This window comes from Chrysochloris asiatica, unplaced genomic scaffold, assembly GCF_000296735.1.
Source record: "Chrysochloris asiatica unplaced genomic scaffold, ChrAsi1.0 scaffold00003, whole genome shotgun sequence".
NCBI lineage: Eukaryota > Metazoa > Chordata > Mammalia > Afrosoricida > Chrysochloridae > Chrysochloris > Chrysochloris asiatica.
Window position 1 is genome coordinate 2,814,940 of NW_006408521.1, and position 21,737 is coordinate 2,836,676.

Sequence of the window (21,737 nt, forward strand, 5' to 3'; positions counted from 1 at the left end):
GATTCGTATGATTCAATAGTGAATAATTGTTATCATGACTAATTGCAGCTGTCACAATTGTAATGGTAGAAGTTTTGTAACAAAAACAGGGGAGTGGTTAATCTTACAGTCCAGAAACAGAGGACCCTAGGACCATCAAGGGAGAAGTGCACAAGCAGAATTCAGAATTCAGGACCTTATCCAGAGAAGCAGGGTCACCAGAGAAGGAGGCAGAGATGGGGGCATGGAGCGGGGAAGCGGCTGAGGACTCTAGATTCATGGGAAGAGAGGGACTAAGAGCAGGTGGCCAGGAGGCAGACCTGCAGAATGTGCCCTTTGGAGATGTAAATTATTATTTATGCCTTAGTGGGTTTTTTTGGTTTTGTTTTTTCTTTTTAAAAAAGCTAAAGTGGATAGAGAGAAATACTGTTAACTGATGATACCTGGATGGGATTATAATCAGTGTAAAGAAACAAGGTATATGATTTGTTGCATGTAAAACTGATGATCTGTCCTGTAAAAACCTTAAAAAAAAAAAAAAAAGTACAACCAGAATGCTCCTTAGTAAAAGTCAGGATAGCCAGTCTTCTTCATTTCATACTTCAGACATATTATTAGGAGGAACTGGTCTCTGGAGAAGGACACCATGCTGGCAAAGTAGAGAGTCATGTAAAATAAGAAGATCCCCAATGAGATGGATTGGCACAATGGCAGCAGCAGTGGGTTCAAGTATAGCAGTAATTTTGAGATTGGCGTAGGACCACGCAGTGTTTCATTCTGTTGTTTATAAGGTCGCTATGAGTTGGTACTGAGTCAACAACACCTAATAATAACAGCAGTGTTGAGAAAGTCTGACTTTCAGTAGGTATTTAAAATGACTAAATGCAATATTCAGGCAAGAAACATTGAATTGTCATATTATCTGATCTGGTTGTCCTGAATCTAGTTAAATATCACTTTGTAAATAAGAAGATACAATGATGTATTCCAGTCTTGAAATCAATAAGAAAACTATGTATTATTTATTATCAATATGTAAACACATTACTTGGCTCTAAGTAAATTTAAAATTAATATATCTTTCAGTAAGAAAGAATTGTATAAACAAAAACAACACTGGTTTGCAGACAGTCAGTGCAGGTTTGAGTATTGCAGATAAGGTCTCATGTATCCATTGCAAGAAATTTCCTTTTGTTTTCTATACTTTTAACTATCTTTCACTTTATGTTTGGGGTATTTCCACCTTGCTCATTATATATTAAGGAGCTCTGGTTGCGTACTGGTAACTTATCAGGCTGCGAACCTCATGGTCAGCAGTTCGAAACTACCAGCTGTTCTGCTGGAGAAAGATGAAGCTTTCTGCTCCCATAAAGATTTACAGCCTCGGAAACTCTGTGCAGGGTCACTATGAGCAGGAACCAACTCCACGGCACATAACAACAACAACAGCATTATATATCATTGCTGCTGTGTGCCATAGAGTGAGTTGTGACTCATAGCAATCCTCTATATGGTTTCCGAGGAGTGACTGGTAGATTTGAATTGGTGACCTTGTGATTAGCAGACTAGTGCTTATCCTACAGTGCCATACCAGGACTAAAAGAATAATTTATTTCTTTTGTAACTACTCCTTACGTGTATACTCTCATGTGTTTTTGCTGTTTGAAACAAAATTTTTAATGGAATGTTTATATGAGACTCTCATAATATTGTTCAAGAAAATAAAACTGGTAGTCCTCATACCTCCTAGCAAGTGGAGGTGTGACCTCATCCACACTGACAAATAGTTAAAACAGTCTTTTCAGAAGGTGATACTGTACTCACTAAACCACACTTGGAAGAACTATTTTTTGAAGTTTCAAGTTGGGAAGTCAAGTATTAGGAAGAGAGTCTGTAATTCATAAGGTTGATTTTTGAGACTTAATGTTTATGCAACCAACTGCACAAAACGCATACTGTTGATTATAATATTTTTAAAGATGTAAAAGAGTGTTGTTCTAAAGTGCCACCAAGTTGTAGCCAACTCATTAGTGACACCATACAGGGTTTCTGAGTTATAGGGTTTCTGGTTGGTTTGAACCACCAGCCTTTCAGTTAGGTGTCAGTGAATATCCTATGGTACCCCACCAATACTAAACAGACAACATACAGAATTTCACTTGGACAAATCTTCATCAAACATGTTTATTTCAAAATATCTACTTTTTGCTCTTATCCAAAGTTCTTCCTTCCCCCACTACCTCCTAAGTAAGATAAATTTTCCTGGGGAACTTTGTTCACTTTAACTTTCTTTTATTTTGCTAGCTAGTTAGGGTAGCCTTCTACCTAGCAACTCAAGACAACTTCAAGAAATCTGAGTGCCAGAGATCCTGGAGCATTACTGCTACTTAGAAAGGTTTTATTAGGAAATGTCTTATTAGAAATTACCACCATTTACCACTGAATATAAATTATGCTTCTCTTGGGTGAGTACAGTATTTAGTAAATTTTTCTGGTTTTTTACTCTAAATGATTTGTCAAAAAACACAAACCAATTGCATAATCACGAACAAATGATACACACATTAGTTTATTTTAAGCAAAATAAGTAATAATGTACCTTTTATCTTTCTTTCCTCATTAGTATTGTTACTTTACACACTTCATTCATTTTTCAGACCCAGCAATCTCTCATGATAAATGAATCTTAGAGTTCTGACTACACAACTTTTATTGATCCTCTGTTTTCATTGAAGTGGGACTGGACCATTTAGAAAGAAACATGAAGGTAATATTCTATTTTCCCAAGGCTAGAAGTTTGAATCAGATATATTTCTAAGCATTCAGCTGTAACCCTAAAATTGTTTTCATTGCCCAAGACAGCTGAATGGTTTTACTTCAACTATTATTGTTACAGAAATTCTCTCTTGTCACTCCTTTACATTTCATTCAAGCTCTCATGGGTAAGTCTTTTAAGTTTTCTCCGATCTTCTCTCTGAATGTTTGGCAGTGATATTTAAAAATGAATGAAAACTAATAATTATATTCATTCACATATTCTACATCAGTATTTTGGTAATATAGTTTCCGTGTAGTCTTCAATGGGAGAAACATATGAGGTGTTTATTAAAGATGGAGGGAGCTCTGTGGTTCTGGAGATAAACAGTGGATTGATTACCACCGTGTGGATGGTTCGAGTCCAGCAGCTCCAGCAAAGATTTACCGCCTCAGAAGCCATTTTTGGAGTCACTATGAATGGGAACAGTCTTGATGGCACTTAACAACAATAATTAAAGGCGTTAGTCTCTAGTGTTTAGAAACTAAGAATGTACATGCAAATGCATATTTCAGGTAACCCTAATAAACTAACATTTGAGAAGCTCTGTAGAATATATGGAAAATAAATGAAAAGAGATCAAGAAATTTGTTTATTTTGGTAAAGTTGTTGTTGTTGTTGTGAAGTACCATTGAGTCGGTTCCGACCCATAGTGGTCCAGTATAGGGTTTCCAAGAAGCAGCCGGGGACCTTGAACTGCCAATCTTGCAGCTCAAATGACTTTGCAGTCTGGTCATTAACCCACAGTGCCACACCAGGACTCCTTTTTTTAAATCATTAAATGCACTGTATCATTGCTCCTGGTGTGGCAATATAAGATAGCTCTGGATTGCTAACCACAAGGTCATCAGTTCAAAGCCCCAGCCGCTCCTTGGAAACCCTGTAAAGAGCGGTTGTGAGTTGAAACAGACTCCAAGGCATTTAACAACAACAACACTGTATCATGTACATAAGTAACTTACATCATCATGGCTACTCAAAACTTGCTTAGTTCTATATACATTTTAAAAGAAAGTCCTGGACCTTTTGAAATGAATCCAAGCCCCACTCACTTTCACTATATTGCTTAGATTTTTGAATGTCGTCTTTTAAGGTTTTGGTGAATTAAATATAATAATTTCTGGAAAGACTTTTGAGATATTAATTATATCTCAGAAGTAGTGGAATCTTACAAAAGTATATACATGAAACATGCCTTAAAAATAGCCAATTCTGAACAGATTTATTGTTGACAAAATTAACTGCCGACTCATTCTATTTTACTGACAGGTGGTAATTAAAAGTTAAAGTGTTATTATTATTTTTTTTAACAGAAACTAACTTTGGAAGTTCTGCTAATTAAATTTCTTCTTAAACTTGTCAAGAATATTAAAGACATAGGTCACAAATATACGGTAACTGTAATTACTGTTCCTACACTTACCATTTTTAGTTAGTTGTTTTTTCTTTCCCATTCTCAAGCAGACTATAATTATTCTTGTCAATTCAAATGTATTACTCTCTAGACAACACTGCAATTTGCCCCTGGACCGAGTTGTCTTTTCAATTCTAATCCAAGAATCTGATATAGGCTATTCTCTGACTCGATCCAAATAATACATACCAAGTTTTGTATTCGTTTTATTTCTATTCTAATTCTATATGTGTTAAGCCAGCCTGGCCTCCTTTTTTTTTTTTTTTTTCCCTTCATGGTCAAGACTACTCTAGGGTGTTCTTGCTTACCATTTAGAGAATGGAGCTTAACTGTTAAATTGGTCTAAACTGTCATACTATAAATTAACACACTGTAAGTAGCAATTAGCTCCAAATTTTGAACAGTATAGACTAGCTGCTATTATTTAATATGTATTGTTAGTTTAAGTCTGATCAATCATTTCCCAGTGCAAATGATGTTAGTGTGATTTGCATGTCCTATAGTTAAAATTATCAATGTGTGAGGTTGAAAAAAATCAAAAAACCTATTCAGTGGGAAGTGAACAAATTGCTAGAAAATCTGTCTCTTACAATTCCTGAGTTTAGCTTTACTTATATAAGAAACTCCATACCTTTTAAAGACAATTCTTTAAAAAAGACAACTCTGTGGCCTGGTATAGCACTCTAGGATATGCACTGGACTGCAAGATTGGTTTGAACAGCAAGGTCAAAGGTTCAAACACACTACCCGCTCCTCAGAAACCTTATACAGTGTCGCTATACAGGGAACCAACTCAACAGCTCTTGACAACAACAATAAATGTAGCTTTTAAACCTAAAGTTTATAAGGAAACTATAAAAAGTATTTCTTTTTGAAGTAATGTAATTCACATATAGCATTGATAAGCAGCAAAGCGGCTCTGTAAGTTTTTAGTTTGTGTATGCCAAGCCAGTTAGTCTTTCTCTCCTCTCTTGCTAAATAATCTGGCAAGACAGGCAGATGGAGGAGTAAAGAATGGATACTTCTAGAGGGCTGATCAATAATCTGTGTATTTAGTCTTTGGGGTATCTATGTGACATAATGTAGTCCATAAAGACAGTGTTCTACATCTTACTTTACTGAGCAGAGCCTGGGATTTTAAATGCTTCCAAAATCCAAATCTAAAATCCATCCAGAGCAAAGAAGAATGTAAGACTCAAGGAAACGGCTAGTCCAAAGGACTAGTTGACCAAACAACCACAGCCTCCACTAGCCTGAAAGCTGAAGAACTAAATGGTCCCAGCTGCCACTATGACCCATTATGGCAAGATTCCAAATAGAACAACCAGTATAGAGTGGAGAAAAATTTAGAAAGTGAAATTCAAAATAAAAACAAACAACCCTTCCCTCCCCCCATGCCCCAGACTTCCTGGTGTGGTATAGACCAGCAGAACAGTCAACAATTCTGACCCACTGTGGTGCTGTGGGGCGCTCCTTGGAAACTCTGGACAGCACTTAAAAACAACAACAACATTGTATATAAGGAGTCCTGGTGTGGTGCTATATGATAAGCACTAGACTGTGAGGTCAATTTGAACCACAAGCTTGGTAGTTTGAATTTACAGCCGCTCCTCAGAAACCCTATACAGAGTCGCTCTGAGTCGGAACCGACTTTATGGTACTTAACAACAACAATATGTGTAATGTGGTGGTGGTGGTAGTGATGTGCCGTCACATCAGTTCCGACTCATAGCAACCCTGTACAGGGTGTCCAAGGCTGTTAATCTTTACGGGAGCAGAAAACCTCATCTTTCTTCCGTGGTCTGGCTGGTAGTTTCAAATTGTCAACCTTGAGGTTAGCAGCCCGATTTGTAACCACTATGCTACCAGTTGGACAATTTAAAATCTTAGTTCCGAGTATTCTATCAGCTTTGCTTCTTACCTCTGGAGTTACTGAAAACTTGTTACTGCTAACTCTCAATAAATATCTGTAATCCCAAACAATCATAGTGGTATGTCTTGGATGAAATACAGGTGGTGTTCTTAGCTTTCACTATTAATTCTGAAATAACTTAAAATATTAATAGTGAGCAAGGAATCTTGGTGTGGCACTGTGGGCTTAAGCACTAGACAGCCAGGTTGGTTTGAACCACAAGGTTGGCATTTCAACCTCGTTGGCCACTTCTTGGAAACCCTATACAGGGTCACTATGAGTCAGAACAAATTTGATGGCACTCCACAACAACTCAATTAATAGTAAATGTTTGGAGTGTCATTAACAATTTAAGTGATAAATTACTGGTGGTTTTAAAGAAATCCTAAGAGTAAGCGAGGTAAGTTTTTTATTTAGTGTTACTAATTTTAAAAACTATTATGAAAAAGTATAGATCATCTGATGCATAACAAATTTACATTACATTAAATAAGAAGGCAAGGCATATTATATAATTCATTGATTAAAATTCTTTGTAGAGTAGCAATTCTTTGCAAAATAAAAACCCATATTATTTAGGCATGGCAAGAATCATTTACACAATGGAGAATGAAGATATCTTATGGGAACAAGTTGAAACTCAATAAAAATCCATATTATTTAGGCGTGGAAAGAATCACGTCTCATTTATGCACCAATGAATGAAAATATTTTATGGCAACAACTTGAAATTCAAAATCTGATTTTTCTTTTATTTTATAAATTAATTATATGTCTCAATCTCAAATTTAAAAGTGTATTATTCTCAAAGCAGATGAATAAGGGGAACATTTCACTGATTGTGGAATTTCAAAATTGAAAACACTTTGCTAAATATTTTAGAAAACAATGACCACTTATAAGTCCAATAAACTAATTTTCCAAAGCATCAAGTTAATATTGATGCCTGTTCTATAAAATAAAACTTCGCAAATCATCTTTGCTTTCTAAATTTATCACACCAGGCAGCATAGAAAAAACCATGTACGTCTCATGTGTTTTCCTCATGTGCTTCTAATTTTCAGTAAAAAAAAAAAAAAACAACAAATGAATGTCTTTAGATTTATATAATATGCTATTTTTGTTTTGTTTTCTTTCCCAGACCCACCCACTGGCGCCTTTCGATTTTAATTGTTGCTAATTGCCATTGAGTCAGTTCCCCATGAGCAGCTGGTGGCTTTGACCTGCTGACCTTGTGGTTCAAAGTCCAGTACTTATTTATCCTACAATGTCTTACCAGGATTTTAGTTAAAGGAGACATAATTAAAATTATATCATACTTGTCTAAGAATAGTTAAAATTGTGTTGTGGTGTTTTATAATTCCTGATAATCACTAAGATTACCGGGTTTGCTGTTGTTAAGTGCTGTTGAGTCAGTTCTAGTCACAGTAACCCTACGTAGGGTTTCTGAGGAGTAACAAGTGGGTTTGAATTGCTGACCTTGCCATTCATAATCCAGTGCTAATTCTACAGTGCCACACACAGGAGTTGTTGCTGTGGTCAGGTGCCATCGAATCAGTACCAACTCATAACAACCTTGTGCGCAACAGAACGAAACACTGCCTTGTTCTGCACCAACCTGACAAGTGTTGCAACTCTTGAGACCGTTCCTGCTGTCAGTGTGCCAATCCATCTAGTTAGGGGGTCTTCTTCTTTTTCGCCAACCCTCCACTTTATCAAATATGGTATCTTTCTCCAAGGATGGGTCCCTCCTGACAATATGTACAAAGTATGAAATACGAAGTGTGGCCATCTTGGCTCCCAAAGGAGCATTCTGTTCATACTTCTTACAATACATATATGTTTGTTCTTTTGGCAGTCTATGGTACTGTCAATATTCAACTCCATCACCTTAACTTAAAAGCATCACTCCTCCTATGGTCTTCTTCATCCATTGTCCAACTTTCACATGCATATGTTGTTATATGCCATCAAGTCGATACTGAATCATAGCGATCCTATGCACAACAGAACAAAACACTGCCCGATCCTGGGCCAATGTCACAATTGTTGCCATGCTTGAGCCCATTGATGCTTCCATATTGCCAATCCACATGCATATGCGGTTACTGAAAATACATGGTTTGTGTCAGTTGCACCTTAGTCCTCAAACTGACAATTTCGCACTTGAATACTTTAAAGTAGGCTTGTTTAGCAGATTTGCCTAATGCAATACATTATTTGATTTCTTGATTGCTGCTTCCATGAGTATTGGTGATTGATCTGAGAAAATGAAATCTTTGATAACTTCAATCTTTTTTCCATTTATCTTGATGTTGTTTATTGCTTCAGTGTTTTTGTTACATTGAAGTAAAACCCATACAGAAGGCTGTGGTCTTTGATCTTCATCTATAATTATTTTAAATCCTTTTTACTTTCAGCAATCAGGGTTATATCGTGTGCAGATTGCACGTTGTTAATAAATCTTACAGCAATCTTGATGCCACATTCTTCTTCATATAATCTAGTTTCTCAGATTACTTTTTCAGGATACAGACTGAGTAAGTGTGGTGAAAGAATACAACCCTGCCATACACCTTTCTTAATTTTAAACCATTCAGTTTTCCCTCACTATGTTCAGACAAGTGCCTCTTAGTCTATGTAAAGGTTCCTTATAAGCACAATTAAGTGCTCTGTAATGATTCACACAACTGAAAGAGTTTACATAGTCAATAAAACACAGGTAAACATCTTTCTGTTATTATCTGATTTCAGCCAAGATTCACTGACATCAGCAATGATATTCCCCAATCCATGCCCACGTCTGAATCCCCCTTGAGCTTTTGAAAGTTCTTTGTCAATGTATGTTTGCAGCCATGTTTGAATTGTCTTTAGCAAAATCTTACTTGCATGAGACATTAATGATATTGTCTGATGATTTCCACATTCTGTCGGGTCACCTGTCTTTGGAATGGCACAAATATGGATCTTTTCCAGCCAGTTGACCAGGTAGCTGTCTTCTAAATTTCTTGGCATAGTTAGTGATAGCCTCTAGTGCTTCATCTGTTTGTTGAAACATTTCAATTTGTATTCCATCAGCTCCCAGAGCTTTGTTAGTTATCAAAGTCTTCAGTGCATCTTGGACTTCTTTCAGGATCATTGGCTCTTGATCATATACTACCTCTTGTAATGGTTGGACATTGACCATTTCTTTTTGGTACAGTGACTCTGTGTATTTCTTCCATCTTCTTTTAATGCTATTTACATCATTCAATATTTTGCTTATTTGTTGTTGTTGTTGTCAGGTGCTCACACATCTGAGTCACTGTAATAAAATGCCTTTGTTGTTGTTGTTGTTGTTGTCAGGTGCCATCGAGTCGGAACCGACTTATAGCGACCCCATGCACAGCAGAACGAAACAATGTCCTATCCTGGGCCAACCTCACTACCGCTGCCACACTTGACGCCATCAATGATGCCACCTGGCTGATCCATGTCGTTGGGGGTCTTGCTCTTTTTCTCTGACCCTCCACCTTACTCAGCATGACATCATTCTCCAGCGACTGTTTTCTCCGGACAATGTATCCAAAGCAGGAGAGACGAAGCTTAGCCATCTTGGCCTCCAAGGAGCACTCTGGTTGTACTTCTTCCAAAACAGATCTATTGGTTCTTTTGGCAGTCCATGGCACTTTCAGTATTCTCCTCCAACACCACAACTCAAAGGCATCAATTCTTCTACGACCTTCCTTATTCACTATCCAGCTTTTGCATCCATATGAGGTTATTGAAAATACCATGGCTTGGGTCATAGAATTTTGCTCATAGAATCCTTCAATTTTACAAGTCAGTGTTTGAATTTTTCTTCAGTTCCCTAAGCTTTAAAAATGCTGAACATCTTCTTCACTTTTTGTTTTCTAACTCCAGGTCTTTGCACATTTCGTTATAATATTTGACTTTGTGGTCTTGGGCTGTTCTTTGAAAATTTCTATTGAGCTCTTTTACCTTTTCATTTCATCCATTTGCTTTACTATCTCTATGCTGGAGAGCAAGTTTCAGAGTATCTTTGCCATTCATTTTAGTCTTTTCCTTCTTTCTTGTCTTCTTTATGACATTTTGCTTCCTTTCTGTATGATGCTTTTAATGTCATTTCACAACTCTTCTGGTCTTCAGTATTAAGTGTCTAATATATCAAATCTCTTCTTGAGATGATCTCTAAATTCAGGTAGGAGATGTTCAAAGTCATATTTTTGACCTTGTGGTCTTGTTTTAATTTTGTTCAGCTTCACTCTGAACCTGCATATGAGTAAATGATGGTCTGCCCTGGCCTTGTTTTGGCTGATGAGATGGAACTGTTTCACCGTCTCTTTCCACAGATGTAGTCAATTTGATATTTGTGTAGTCCATCCGGTGAGGTATATGTGAACAGCTGTCTTTTATGTTGTTTAAAATATTTGGAAAGAAGAAGTATTGGTCTTGGAGAATTCTATCATGTGATCTCCAGCATTGCGCTTATCACCTAGGTCACGTTTCCCAAATAGTGATCCTTCCTCTTTGTTTCTACACTTTGCATTCCAATTGCCAGTAATTATCAGTATATCTTGATGGAATGTTTGATCAATTTCAGACCGGAGAAGTTAGTGGAATTCTTCAATTTCATTGTCACTGGCTTTAGTGGTTGGTGCGTAAATTTGAATAATAGTGGTATTAATTGGTCTTCCTTGTAGACTTATGGCTGTTATCCTTTCATAGACAATACTGTACTTCATGACAGATCTTGATGTGTTCTTTTTAATGATCGGTTTGTCATTCTTCTTCAATTTGTCATTCCCAGTGTAGTAAACCTTGTGATTATCAGATTCAAAATGACCAATACCAGTCCATTTCAGCTCACGAATGTCTAGGATATATTGTCCTGGAGTCATACTTCATACATTCCATGTTCTGATGATTAATGAATGATTATAGCTGTTTTTCCTTATTTTGAGTTGTGCCCCATCAGCAAATGAAGGTCCTGAAAGCTTTACTCTATTCATACCATCGCAATCAACTCTACTTTGCTGAGGCAGGTCTCTCCAGTCATATTTTGGGTGCCCTCCAACCTAAGGGGCTCATCTTCCAGCACTAAATATGACAATATTCTAGTCTTCTTTATGTTTCAATATTCTATATTCTGTTGCTTTCTGTGTATTCCTCTACTATTAATAAGGTTTGCAGTGACTAACTAGCTCCTTCTTCCTAGTCTGTCTTTTTCTGGGTGCTCACCTGAAACCTGTCCCCTATTGGTGACCCTGCTTGTATTTAAAATACTATTGGCATAGATTCCAGAATTACAGCAACATACAAGCTACCATAGTACACCAAACTGACAGAATAGTGGTGGCCACCACAAGTGGAGTATAGTTATTTCTCACACAATCATATTCAAATATTTATGTTTGTAAATGTTACCATTTAAGTTTCAAATGTTGCCATTTCCTATATTGTTTAGATTTCAAGATGATTCTGATTGAATTTTAACAAATGTGATGACCTTAGTGTACCTAAGTAATTATGGCGCTAACTCTAAACTTTTATTTCCCCCCCTAATTTTACAAATTAAAGCAAAATAAATGTGATAGCTTTTAACAATCTTTCAACTGTTGGGTTAAAATATTTGCATAAACATAATTGTTTCCAAACCTGATGATTCTTTCAAAAGTGCAAAACCTTCAATGATTAACATTTATGTCAACTTTCAACTATTCAAAACTACTAATTTCTAATGAAGATAATATTACTTTCAAGGAAGTAGATTTTTAGGGAAAAAACACAACAACCCCAAAACCCTCACTAAAACATGTTGTTGTTGTTGTTAGGTGCCATCGAGTCAGTACAGACTCATAGCGACCCTATACACTACAGAACGAAACACTGCCTGATCCTGGGCCAACCTCACAATTACATGTAGCTGGATTTTATATCACTACTGATCTATTCAGCCAATTACAAGCACAAAAGAAACCTAATTTTTCATTTATGTGTAGGTTATTATCATATTGGACACTTTTATGTAATTGGCACCGCAGAATATGAGACATCCATCTTATCTAGATTATCCATTACATTATCTCATCAAAGGATGTGAGGTGCCAGGTATTTCCTATTCTTTTAATTATTACAACAGAATTATTATATTTCCTAGATGGTGTTAGCTATTGGCAAGTAAGCTCCTGACTGCTGTCTATGACAACATAGACAAGTGGATGAAATGGTCCCTGGTTCTAGACGCTTCCTATGGTCACATTGAACTGTTGTGATCCGTAATGTTTTCATGGGTTGATTTTCAGATGTTTCTGCATGGTCCATAGTCTGTTAGTCGTTCTGTAAACCTGTTCAGCTTTATAGCACCACAGACATCTCCACTGAGGGGTGAGCGAGCGGTGGCTGCACATGAACTGCATTGGTGAAAATTGAACTTGGGTTTCCTACATCAGAGGCAAGAACCTGAACACTGCACAACCTCAGTATTTCATAAATAACATAAAACATTTAGGAAAGTAGAATTTTACAGTTAACCAACCAAGAAATTGGACATTTGAGTTGCTTTGTATTTTTTATTTTGTATCATTTGGAAATTGTTTATGAGGTGAGGATACTTGCAGCTCTGAACACTGAGGAACAATATTGATTAATTGTTTACATTCCAGACTTCATATCCCAGCTACACAACTTTGTAAATCCAAGATTTGAATAGCCATGTAATTTCTTTATACCTCTGTTTTTGTTTATGTATTACATTATAGTAAACTTAGAGGAATGCATATATAATTTATGTAAACATTTAACATATTGTCTAACATGTTGTTGTTGTTGTTGTTAGGTGCCTTCGAGTTGGTACCGTACCGACTCATAGCAACCTTATGCACAGCAGAGCGAAACACTGCCTGATCCTGGGCCAACCTCACTCCTGTTGCCATGCTTGATTTCATTGATTCTGCCACTTGGACAATCCATCTCACTGGGGTCTTCCTCTTTTTCTCTGACCTTCCACCTTACCAAACATGATATCCTTCTCCAGAGACTGGTCCCTCCTGACAATATATCCGAAGTATGAGAGATGAAGTTTGGCCATTCTGGCCTCCAAGGAGCACTCTGGCTGCACTTTTTCCAACACAGATCTGTTGGTTCTTTTAACAGCCCATGGCACTTTCAATATTCTCCTCCAACACCATAACTCAAATGCAGCAATTCTTCTATGGTCTTCCTTATTTACTGTTCAACTTTCCCATGCATATGAGTTATTGAAAATACCATGTCTTGGGTCATCGCACCTTAGTCCTCAGACTGACATCTTTGCTCTTCAACACTTTAAAAAGTCTTGTGCAGCAGATTTGCCTAATGCAATACATTGTTTGATTTCTTGACTGCTGTTTCTGTGAGTGTTGATAGTTGATCCAAGAAGAATAAAGTTCTTGACAACTTCAATCTTTTCTCTGTTGATAAGAATGTTGCTATTGGTCCAGTGGAGAGGATTTTTGTTTTCTTTACATTGAGATGTAATCCATAGCAAAGGCTGTTCTCTTTGATCTTCATCAGTAAATGTTTTAAATCCTCTTCACTTTCATGTATCTATCATGTTGTTGTTGTTAGGTGCTATCAAGTCGGTACCAACTCATAGCGACCCTATGCACAGCAGAATGAAACACCGCCCAATCCTCGGCCAACCTCACCATTGTTGCCACGCTTGAGTCCATCGATGCTGCCCTCTGACCAATCCATCTTGTTGGGGGTTTTCCTCTTTTTCTCTGACCTTCCATCCTACTAAACATGATATCCTTCTCCAGCAACTGGTTCCTCCTGACAATATGCTCAAAGTATGAGAGACGAAGTTTGGCCATCTTGGCCTCCAAAGAACACTCTGGGTGCATTTCTTCCAACATGAATCTGTTTGTTCTTTTGGCAGCCCATGGCACTTTCAATATTCTCCAACACCATAACTCAAATGTGTCAATTCTTCTACAGTCTTCCTTATTCACTGTCCAGCTTTCGCATCCATATGAGGCTATTGAAAATACCATGTCTTGGGTCAGACACACCTTAGTCCTCAAGCTGACATCTTTGCTCTTCAACAGTTTAAAAAGGTCTTGTGCAGCAGATTTGCCTAATGCAATCTATCATGTAGTAAGTTCTTAATAAACACAAATATAATTATTATCTTCCCTGTGAAATAATTCATTGAAAAGTACTTTAACTTAGATTTAAGAAGTAAAAACATATTTTGGAAGTAAATAACAGTTTTTGTAACTATTACCTATTTTGCCTAAAGTATTTGTATAAGATGTATTGTTACACAAATCAAAATTAATTTCCCATTTTGCTTGCTGGGCTGTTAGGTAGTCATCATGAGGACTTAGAAAACTTCCTCCATCCATGTTTTTATTGTTGTTAGGTACCATAGAGTACATTCTAACTCATAGAAACAAGAAAAATCACACCTCAGTCCAAATACATCCTCACAGTTGTTGTAATGTTTGAACCCATTTCTGTAGCAACTGTGTTAGTGTGTCTCATTGAGAACCTGCCTCTTGGTTCTTTTCAAGGGGCTGATTCCTCTTGATACCATCTACAAAGTATGTGAGTCCAAGTACTTTGGACTCTTCTTCTAAATAGCATTCTGGTAGTATTTCTATGACTGATTTGTTCATTCTTCTGGCATTCCGTGGTAAATTCAGTAGTCTTCATTAATCCGTAATTCCAAGACATCATTTTTTTCTTGATATTCCTTATTCACTGTCCAACTTTCATGTGCATGTGAGACAACTGAAAATATCATGGCTTGGGTAAGGTGTAACTTATTCTGAAAATGACAGATTTGCCTTTTAACATCACCCATCTGTCATTTTGTCATTCTGTGGTGGCTTGTATATTGTAATTCTGATATTTCGAATAGTAGCTGTGACACCCTTGGCTTTAGCAGAACCTCCAGAGTAAGAGAGATTAGGAAGAAGGACTTGGCAACCTACTTGTAAGAAAATTGGCCAATGATAACCTCCATTTATAATTGAAAGAAATCCTCCTATTGCTGTATTGAGACTTTGAAGGAACTTACTTCCCATAGGGAGGCTCTTGAATAAATTTAATTCACAATTGACAAAATGCCTCTCAGTGCTTCAGAAGATGCTAGGGAAATTGATGATATTTGAATGTCGATGGTTGCTTAGCAGCAAGAAAAAGTCATTAAAAAACAACAACAAGAAGTAAATAGTGAAAAAGATAAAAGCGTAGTGGAGATTAAACTGTGGGATCCAGAAGCAGAATGAGTTTCAACAGCAGCGTTGTCATTAAATACCTGTGTCTTATGAAAATGTTTTAGGTTTTGAAATATATCTTTCCGTGTTGCTGTTTTACTATTTTTTTTAATATTCAAATTGGGGAAATAATAGATTTTTTATAAGGTTGTGAATATTAAAAATATAATAAGTTTAGGATATTTACTAATGTACTTAGCCTACTGGGAAATATAATTTTTTGATCCTTATGGAGAAGAAACGGATAAGGAGAAATAAGAATTGAACTGTTCTTGCCAAAACAAACAAAATTGAGTCTCAAGAACTGAAGTCCAGAAAGCAATAGAAATAGAAGACGATTAGCAATGGTGAGAATATAGAGAAACATATGCAAAAAGGTCCAGTTGCTTTGAAAAAATAATTTACTCTTCCTGAAAAGCTTAAAATTAAAAACAAATTATAGAGCTACTATGTTGTTGTTGTTATGTGCCGTCGAGTCGGTTCCAACCCATAGCGGCCCTGTACAGGGTTTCCGAGGGTGTAAATCTTTACGGGAGTAGAAAGCCTCATCTTTCTCCCGCGGAGCAGCTGGTAGTTTCGAACCACTGACCTTAAGGTTGGCAGCCCGATTCGTAACCACTACGCTACCAGAGCGATACTATATGACCCAACAATTTCACTCTTAGATATATATCCAAATGTTCATACTAAATCTTGTACATGACTATTCATAGAAACATTATTCATAATAACTAAAATGTGGAAACAGGCAAAATACCTATCAATGGATAAATGAATAAATGGCACATAACAACAACAGATTAAGTAAAACAGAAAACTTCCCAATGTGACAAAGAAATAGTGAATACAATAGAAAGGATATGCAAATTAAAATATATACTTCATATTCTTTTTATATAAAGCTATGGGGTGCTGTGGGTTAATATGCTGGACTGCAAAGTTGGTTTGAACTGCAAGGTAGATGGCTATAGTTCACCAGCTGCTCCTCAGAGTCTCTGCACAGGATCTCTATGGGTTGGAACTGATTCAACGGCACTTAAAAACAAAACATGTTTACAATGATTTTATTTTTGTCTTAAGGACACTACATCTGCTGAGTGACAAAATATGCTTACTTAACTAGAAAAAGCCTACAAAGAAGTAACATGGAGAAAATAAGATAACAATAAAGGAATAACACAGTGTTAATACATTTAAAATACATTTATTATGTACTTTATGGTTATTATAATACTTTTCAAAACACCAATTTTATATGAACATAACTTTGTCATAAGTATAATGCACTTACATATAAATATGTATAAGAATCTATATTTCAATTCTAAAGTGTATACCACCCATGATTTACTTTAAAATACACAGAAAAGAATAATAGCAACTACTCTCCATCCACAACTTGGTTTGTGTTCTGCTTCATGCTATTTGACTAAAGTAGTCTGACTCTTATAAATAAAGTGAATCTGGGAATCTGGGTATTGGAATTGAGTGGGGTGGGGTGGGAGTTAAAAATCCAAGGGAGTGAGTTTGGGAGATCAAAGACAAAATCACATGTCATTTATTCCATATGGAGATGAGCCAAACTTGCTGAAAGGGAAGAGGACTTAAAATACTTAATGATGAAAATAAAGACTACAGTCTTCAGTATGGATTACTCCTCAGTGTAGAAAACAATCCAGCACCCACTCCATGGGGAGAAATATAAAGCTTTCTATCCCCATAAATATTTATAGTCTAGAGTCAGAACCAACTCAACAGCATACAAGTACAAGCACCACCAAATGCATGTGAAAATTGGACAGTGAATAAGGAAGACCATAGGAGAATCAATGTGCTTGAATTACAGTGTTGGAGAAGAATATTACAAGTATCAAGAACTGCCAGAACAAACAAATCTCTTTCAGAAGAAGTGCATCTAGAAGATTCCTTAGAAACGAGGATGATAAGACTTCATCTTTCATGCTGTTGACATGTTATCCAGAGGGACCAGTCACTGGAGAAGGACATCATGCTTGGTGAATTGGAGGGCCAATAAAAAAGAGGAAGACCCCCAATGAGTTGAATTGATGCAGTGGCAGTAACAAGGGGCTCAAATGTAATGATTATGAGGATGGTCACAGGACCTGGCAATGTTTTGATTTGTTGTACGTAGGGTCACTATGAGTCACAACCAACTTGACAGTCCCTAACAACAACATCCACTACTCATCTGTAAGTTTGTTGTACTGTGGTGGCTTGTGTGTTGCTGTGTTTCTGGAAGCTATGCCACAGGTACACTGACTGACAGAGGGTTTACCCACAGTAGACAGGTTTCAGAAGAATTTCCAGACAAAGACAGAGTAGGAACAAGGAGAGGACTACTTCCGAATATTTTGTCACTGAAAACCTTAGGGATAGCAGAGAAGCCAGAAGATGAGCCCATCAGGTTGGCAGGCACTCAAAATGTGACTGAGGAAGAACTGGCCCATCAGAGTAGAGCTGACTGTAGTAATGCAAATGGAGTAAAGCTCTCAGGACCTTCATTTGATGATGAGGCACAACTCAAAATGAAGAGAAACAGCTGTAAGCATCCATTAATAATTGGAACATGGAATGTAAGAAGTATGAATCTAGAAAAATTGAAAATTGTAAATGAAACACATAAACATCGATATCCTAGGCATTAGTGAGCTGAAGTAGACTTGGTGGTATTGGCCATTTTGAATCTGACATGGAGAGAGAGAACAGCTGAGGACTCTGGACTCATGGAAAGAGAAAGACTGAGTGCTGGCAGCCAGGAGGCAGGTTTGCAGAATGTGCTTTTTGGTTGTTTAAATGATTATATATTCCATGGTGTATAGTTTTTTATTATATATTCCATAGTGTACAGTTTCTGTGTCCACTCCCTCCCTCCAAAATAACAACAACAACAAAAAGGCAGTGGAAACCTTCAGCCTGAAAAAAAAAAAAATGATCAAGAAAAGTGATAAAAATAGATGCTGTCTGAACCTCACACACACACACACACACACACACACACACACACAAAGAAGAACGAAAAGACTAAAATAGATGTCAGAAGATACTCTGAAACTTTCTCATCAGCATAGAGATGCTAAAGCAAATAGAAGAAGTGAGGAGGTACAAGAGCTGAAAAGAAAATTTCAAAGGTCAACTTGAGAAAACAAGGTGAAATACTATAATGAAATGTGCAAAGACCTAAATTAAACACCAAAAGGGAAGAACACTCTCAGCATTTCTCCAGCTGAGGGTACTGAAGAAAAATAATCAAGCCATGACTTGAATTAGTGAAGGATTCTCTGGGCAAATTGTTGAATGATACAGAAAAAATCAAAAGAAGATGGAAGGAATACACAGAGTTACTGTACCAAAATAAAATGGTCTATGTTCAACCATTTCAAGAGGTAGCATACAATGGTCCTGAAGGAAGAAGTCCAATGTGCATTGAAAGCACTGACAAAGAACAAGGCTCTGGGAATTGATGGAATACAAATTCAAATCTTTCAACAAACTGATGGGACACTGGAGGCAGCCGCTCATTTTTTTGCCAAGAAATTCGGAAGACAACTACCTGGCCAATGGATTTAAAGAGGTCACTATATGTGCCCATTCCAAAGAGAGGTGACCCAACGGAGTGAGGAAATCTTCAGACAATATCATTGATAGCCCGTGTGAGGAAAATTTTACTAAAGGTAATTAAAAAAATGACTGCAACCTTACATTGACAGAGAACTTCCAGAAGATGAAGCAGGGTTCAGAAGAGGATGTAGAACGAGGGATATCATTGCTGATGTCAGATGGATCTTGGCTGAAAGCTGAGAATACCAGAAAGTTTTGTACCTGTGCTTCATTGACCTATGCAAAGGCTTTTGATTGTGTGGATCATGACAAGCTATGGATTGTATGGATCATGACAAGCATTGAGAAGTATGAATATTCTGAAATGCTTAATTGTGCTTATAAGGAACCTGTACATAGATCAAGAGGCAAGTGTTTGAACAGAATAAGGGAACACCAAATAGTCTAAAATTAAGTAAGGTGTGTGCTTGGGCTGTATTCTTTCACCATACTTTTTCAATCTATATGCTGAGCAAATAATCAGAGAAGCTGGATTTTATGAAGAAAAACATGACATAAGGATCGGAGGAAGACTCATTAATAACCTGTGATGTGCAGATGATACAACCTTGCTTGGTGAAAGTTAGGAGAATTTAAAACACCTTTTGATGAAGATTAAAGACCATAACATTCAACATCTCAATGAAAATAAATTAAAAATCCTCACCACTGGATCAATAAATGACTTCATATCAACACAGAAAAGGTTGAAGTTGTTAAATATTTCATTTTGTTTGGATCAACCTTCAACACTCATGGAAGCAGCATTCAAGAAATCAAATGATGTGTTGCATTTGGCAAATCTGTTGCACAAGACCTTTTTAAAGGGTTGAAGACCAAAGATGTCAGTTTGAGGACTAAGATGCGCCTGACCCAAACCAAGATATTTTCTATAACCTCAAATGAAGTTGGACAGTGAATACGGATGATCATAGAATTGATGCATTTGAGTTATGGTGTTGAAGAAGAATATTAAAAGTACCACGTACTGCCAAAATAACAATCAAATCTATGTTGGAAGAAGTGCAGCCAGAGTGTTCCTTGCAAGCCAGGATGACCAAAAATTCCTCTCATACATCAGACATGTAATCAGGAGGGACCAGTTACTGGAGAAGAATATTATGTTTTGTAAAGTGAAGGGTCAGAGAAAAAGAGAAAGTCCCCCAACAAGATGGATTGGCAAATGGTGGCAGTGATGGGTTCCGGGATAGCAACGATTGTGAGGTTGGACCAGGAGCAGGTAGTGTTTCATTCTGTTGTGCATAGGGTTGCTGTGAGTCGTTACTGACGTGATGTCACCTAACAATAACAACAACGTGAGTTGGAACCAACCGACTCGATAGCATGTAACAAGTCTGTATCTGGTGGTTAAGCGGTTGTGATTTGAATTTTCAGGCTTTGTATATACTGCATATTATAGTTAGGTTTGATGATGATTGGCTATGAACAGCCAATCAATTGAAAGGATGTTTCCTTGGTAGTGTGGCCTGCTCCCCGTATAAGGAATAAGCAGAAATGACTTCCACTCTTCCTCTCTGGGTCTAGATCTAGCATGTGAATGTCTTTCCATCTGGGGTTCTTTGAACCTTTATTGTGTGTTTGCCTGCATGCATTTCCAGTAGCGTCGGCTTGTGTCTTCCACACCGCTAGTTGTGCAGTGTGCCTGTCCAAACCACGGTCCATTGTCAGCCTGTTAGTCTCCCTGCTCCAGCGCCGAGGTCCTGTTTTCTGCCAGACTTGGGATTCTTGCTTTCTGGAGCTGCCCTCCAATCTGCGTTCACCTGACCTGCACTTAAGACTCTCCTGTCTCTGCAATCATGAGTCATTTCTTTTATGAAGAAGTTTATAGCACTAGTTTTGCTTCTTTAGAGAACCTAGCCTAAGGCACCACCATTTTGACTTTCTCTTATTAACAACAAAGATTTTCTAAGTATACTTATTGGCTTATTTTTCCCACAGCTTTCTTTGTTCTTTGTCTATACTTGGAAACATCTTGATGATACAAAAAAGTAGCGTAAAATATTAGCTTATCAACATGAAAAGAACCTTAGTTTGTTTGAAGAAATAAAGTATAAAGAATGGTATCAAGACAAATAAACATAATGAATAATTGTTGTTGTTGTTGTTAAGTGCCATCGAGTTGGTTCCGTACATGTACATAAATTAAAAAGCTCAAACTTCACTCATATAGTTTGTGCATTAGTAGTTTACACACTAAGTGTCATGTTCAGTAATGGATTTAATAACCATTTACAATGCCTAGTAGAGAATTTACTCAATTGAATCTCAGGCATTCAGCCAGAGGCCTTGGGCATAGTAATGATCTAGACCCATTATACTTACTTCGCGACATGTGTACTGATTGTTCCGTTTTTATTGATCACCAATTCAGATTTATTGTTAGACAATTGAAAACACCAGGCTGTTAAAGTTACCTTAGAAGTTTCTACAATTGGATACTTGAAATGGAAAAAAAAGTGTTTATGTGTGTGTGTGCTGGCAATAGATTATTGTTGGTGCGTTTCTTTACTGCTTTCTGAATTATTTATATAGAAAGAAGTCTATTATTATATCTGTCTCAGCTTTATATATCAAACTTGAGTTTGATAAATTTAATCAAAGAAATATTAGCTGAACATAAATAAGCATTGAACCCAGCTATTTTATCTGACCAGGTGGTTCACGTGATTTAACTGCAATAAACTAAATATGCTTAAAATATAACTAAAGTTT

The 21,737-nt window shown here is 36.9% G+C and overlaps 1 pseudogene; it reads right to left on the reverse strand.

The window, feature by feature from the left end:
* Positions 1-21,357, reverse strand: part of LOC102827678 — a 27,952-nt pseudogene extending 6,595 nt beyond the window's left edge.
* Positions 21,358-21,737: the final 380 nt, after the last annotated feature.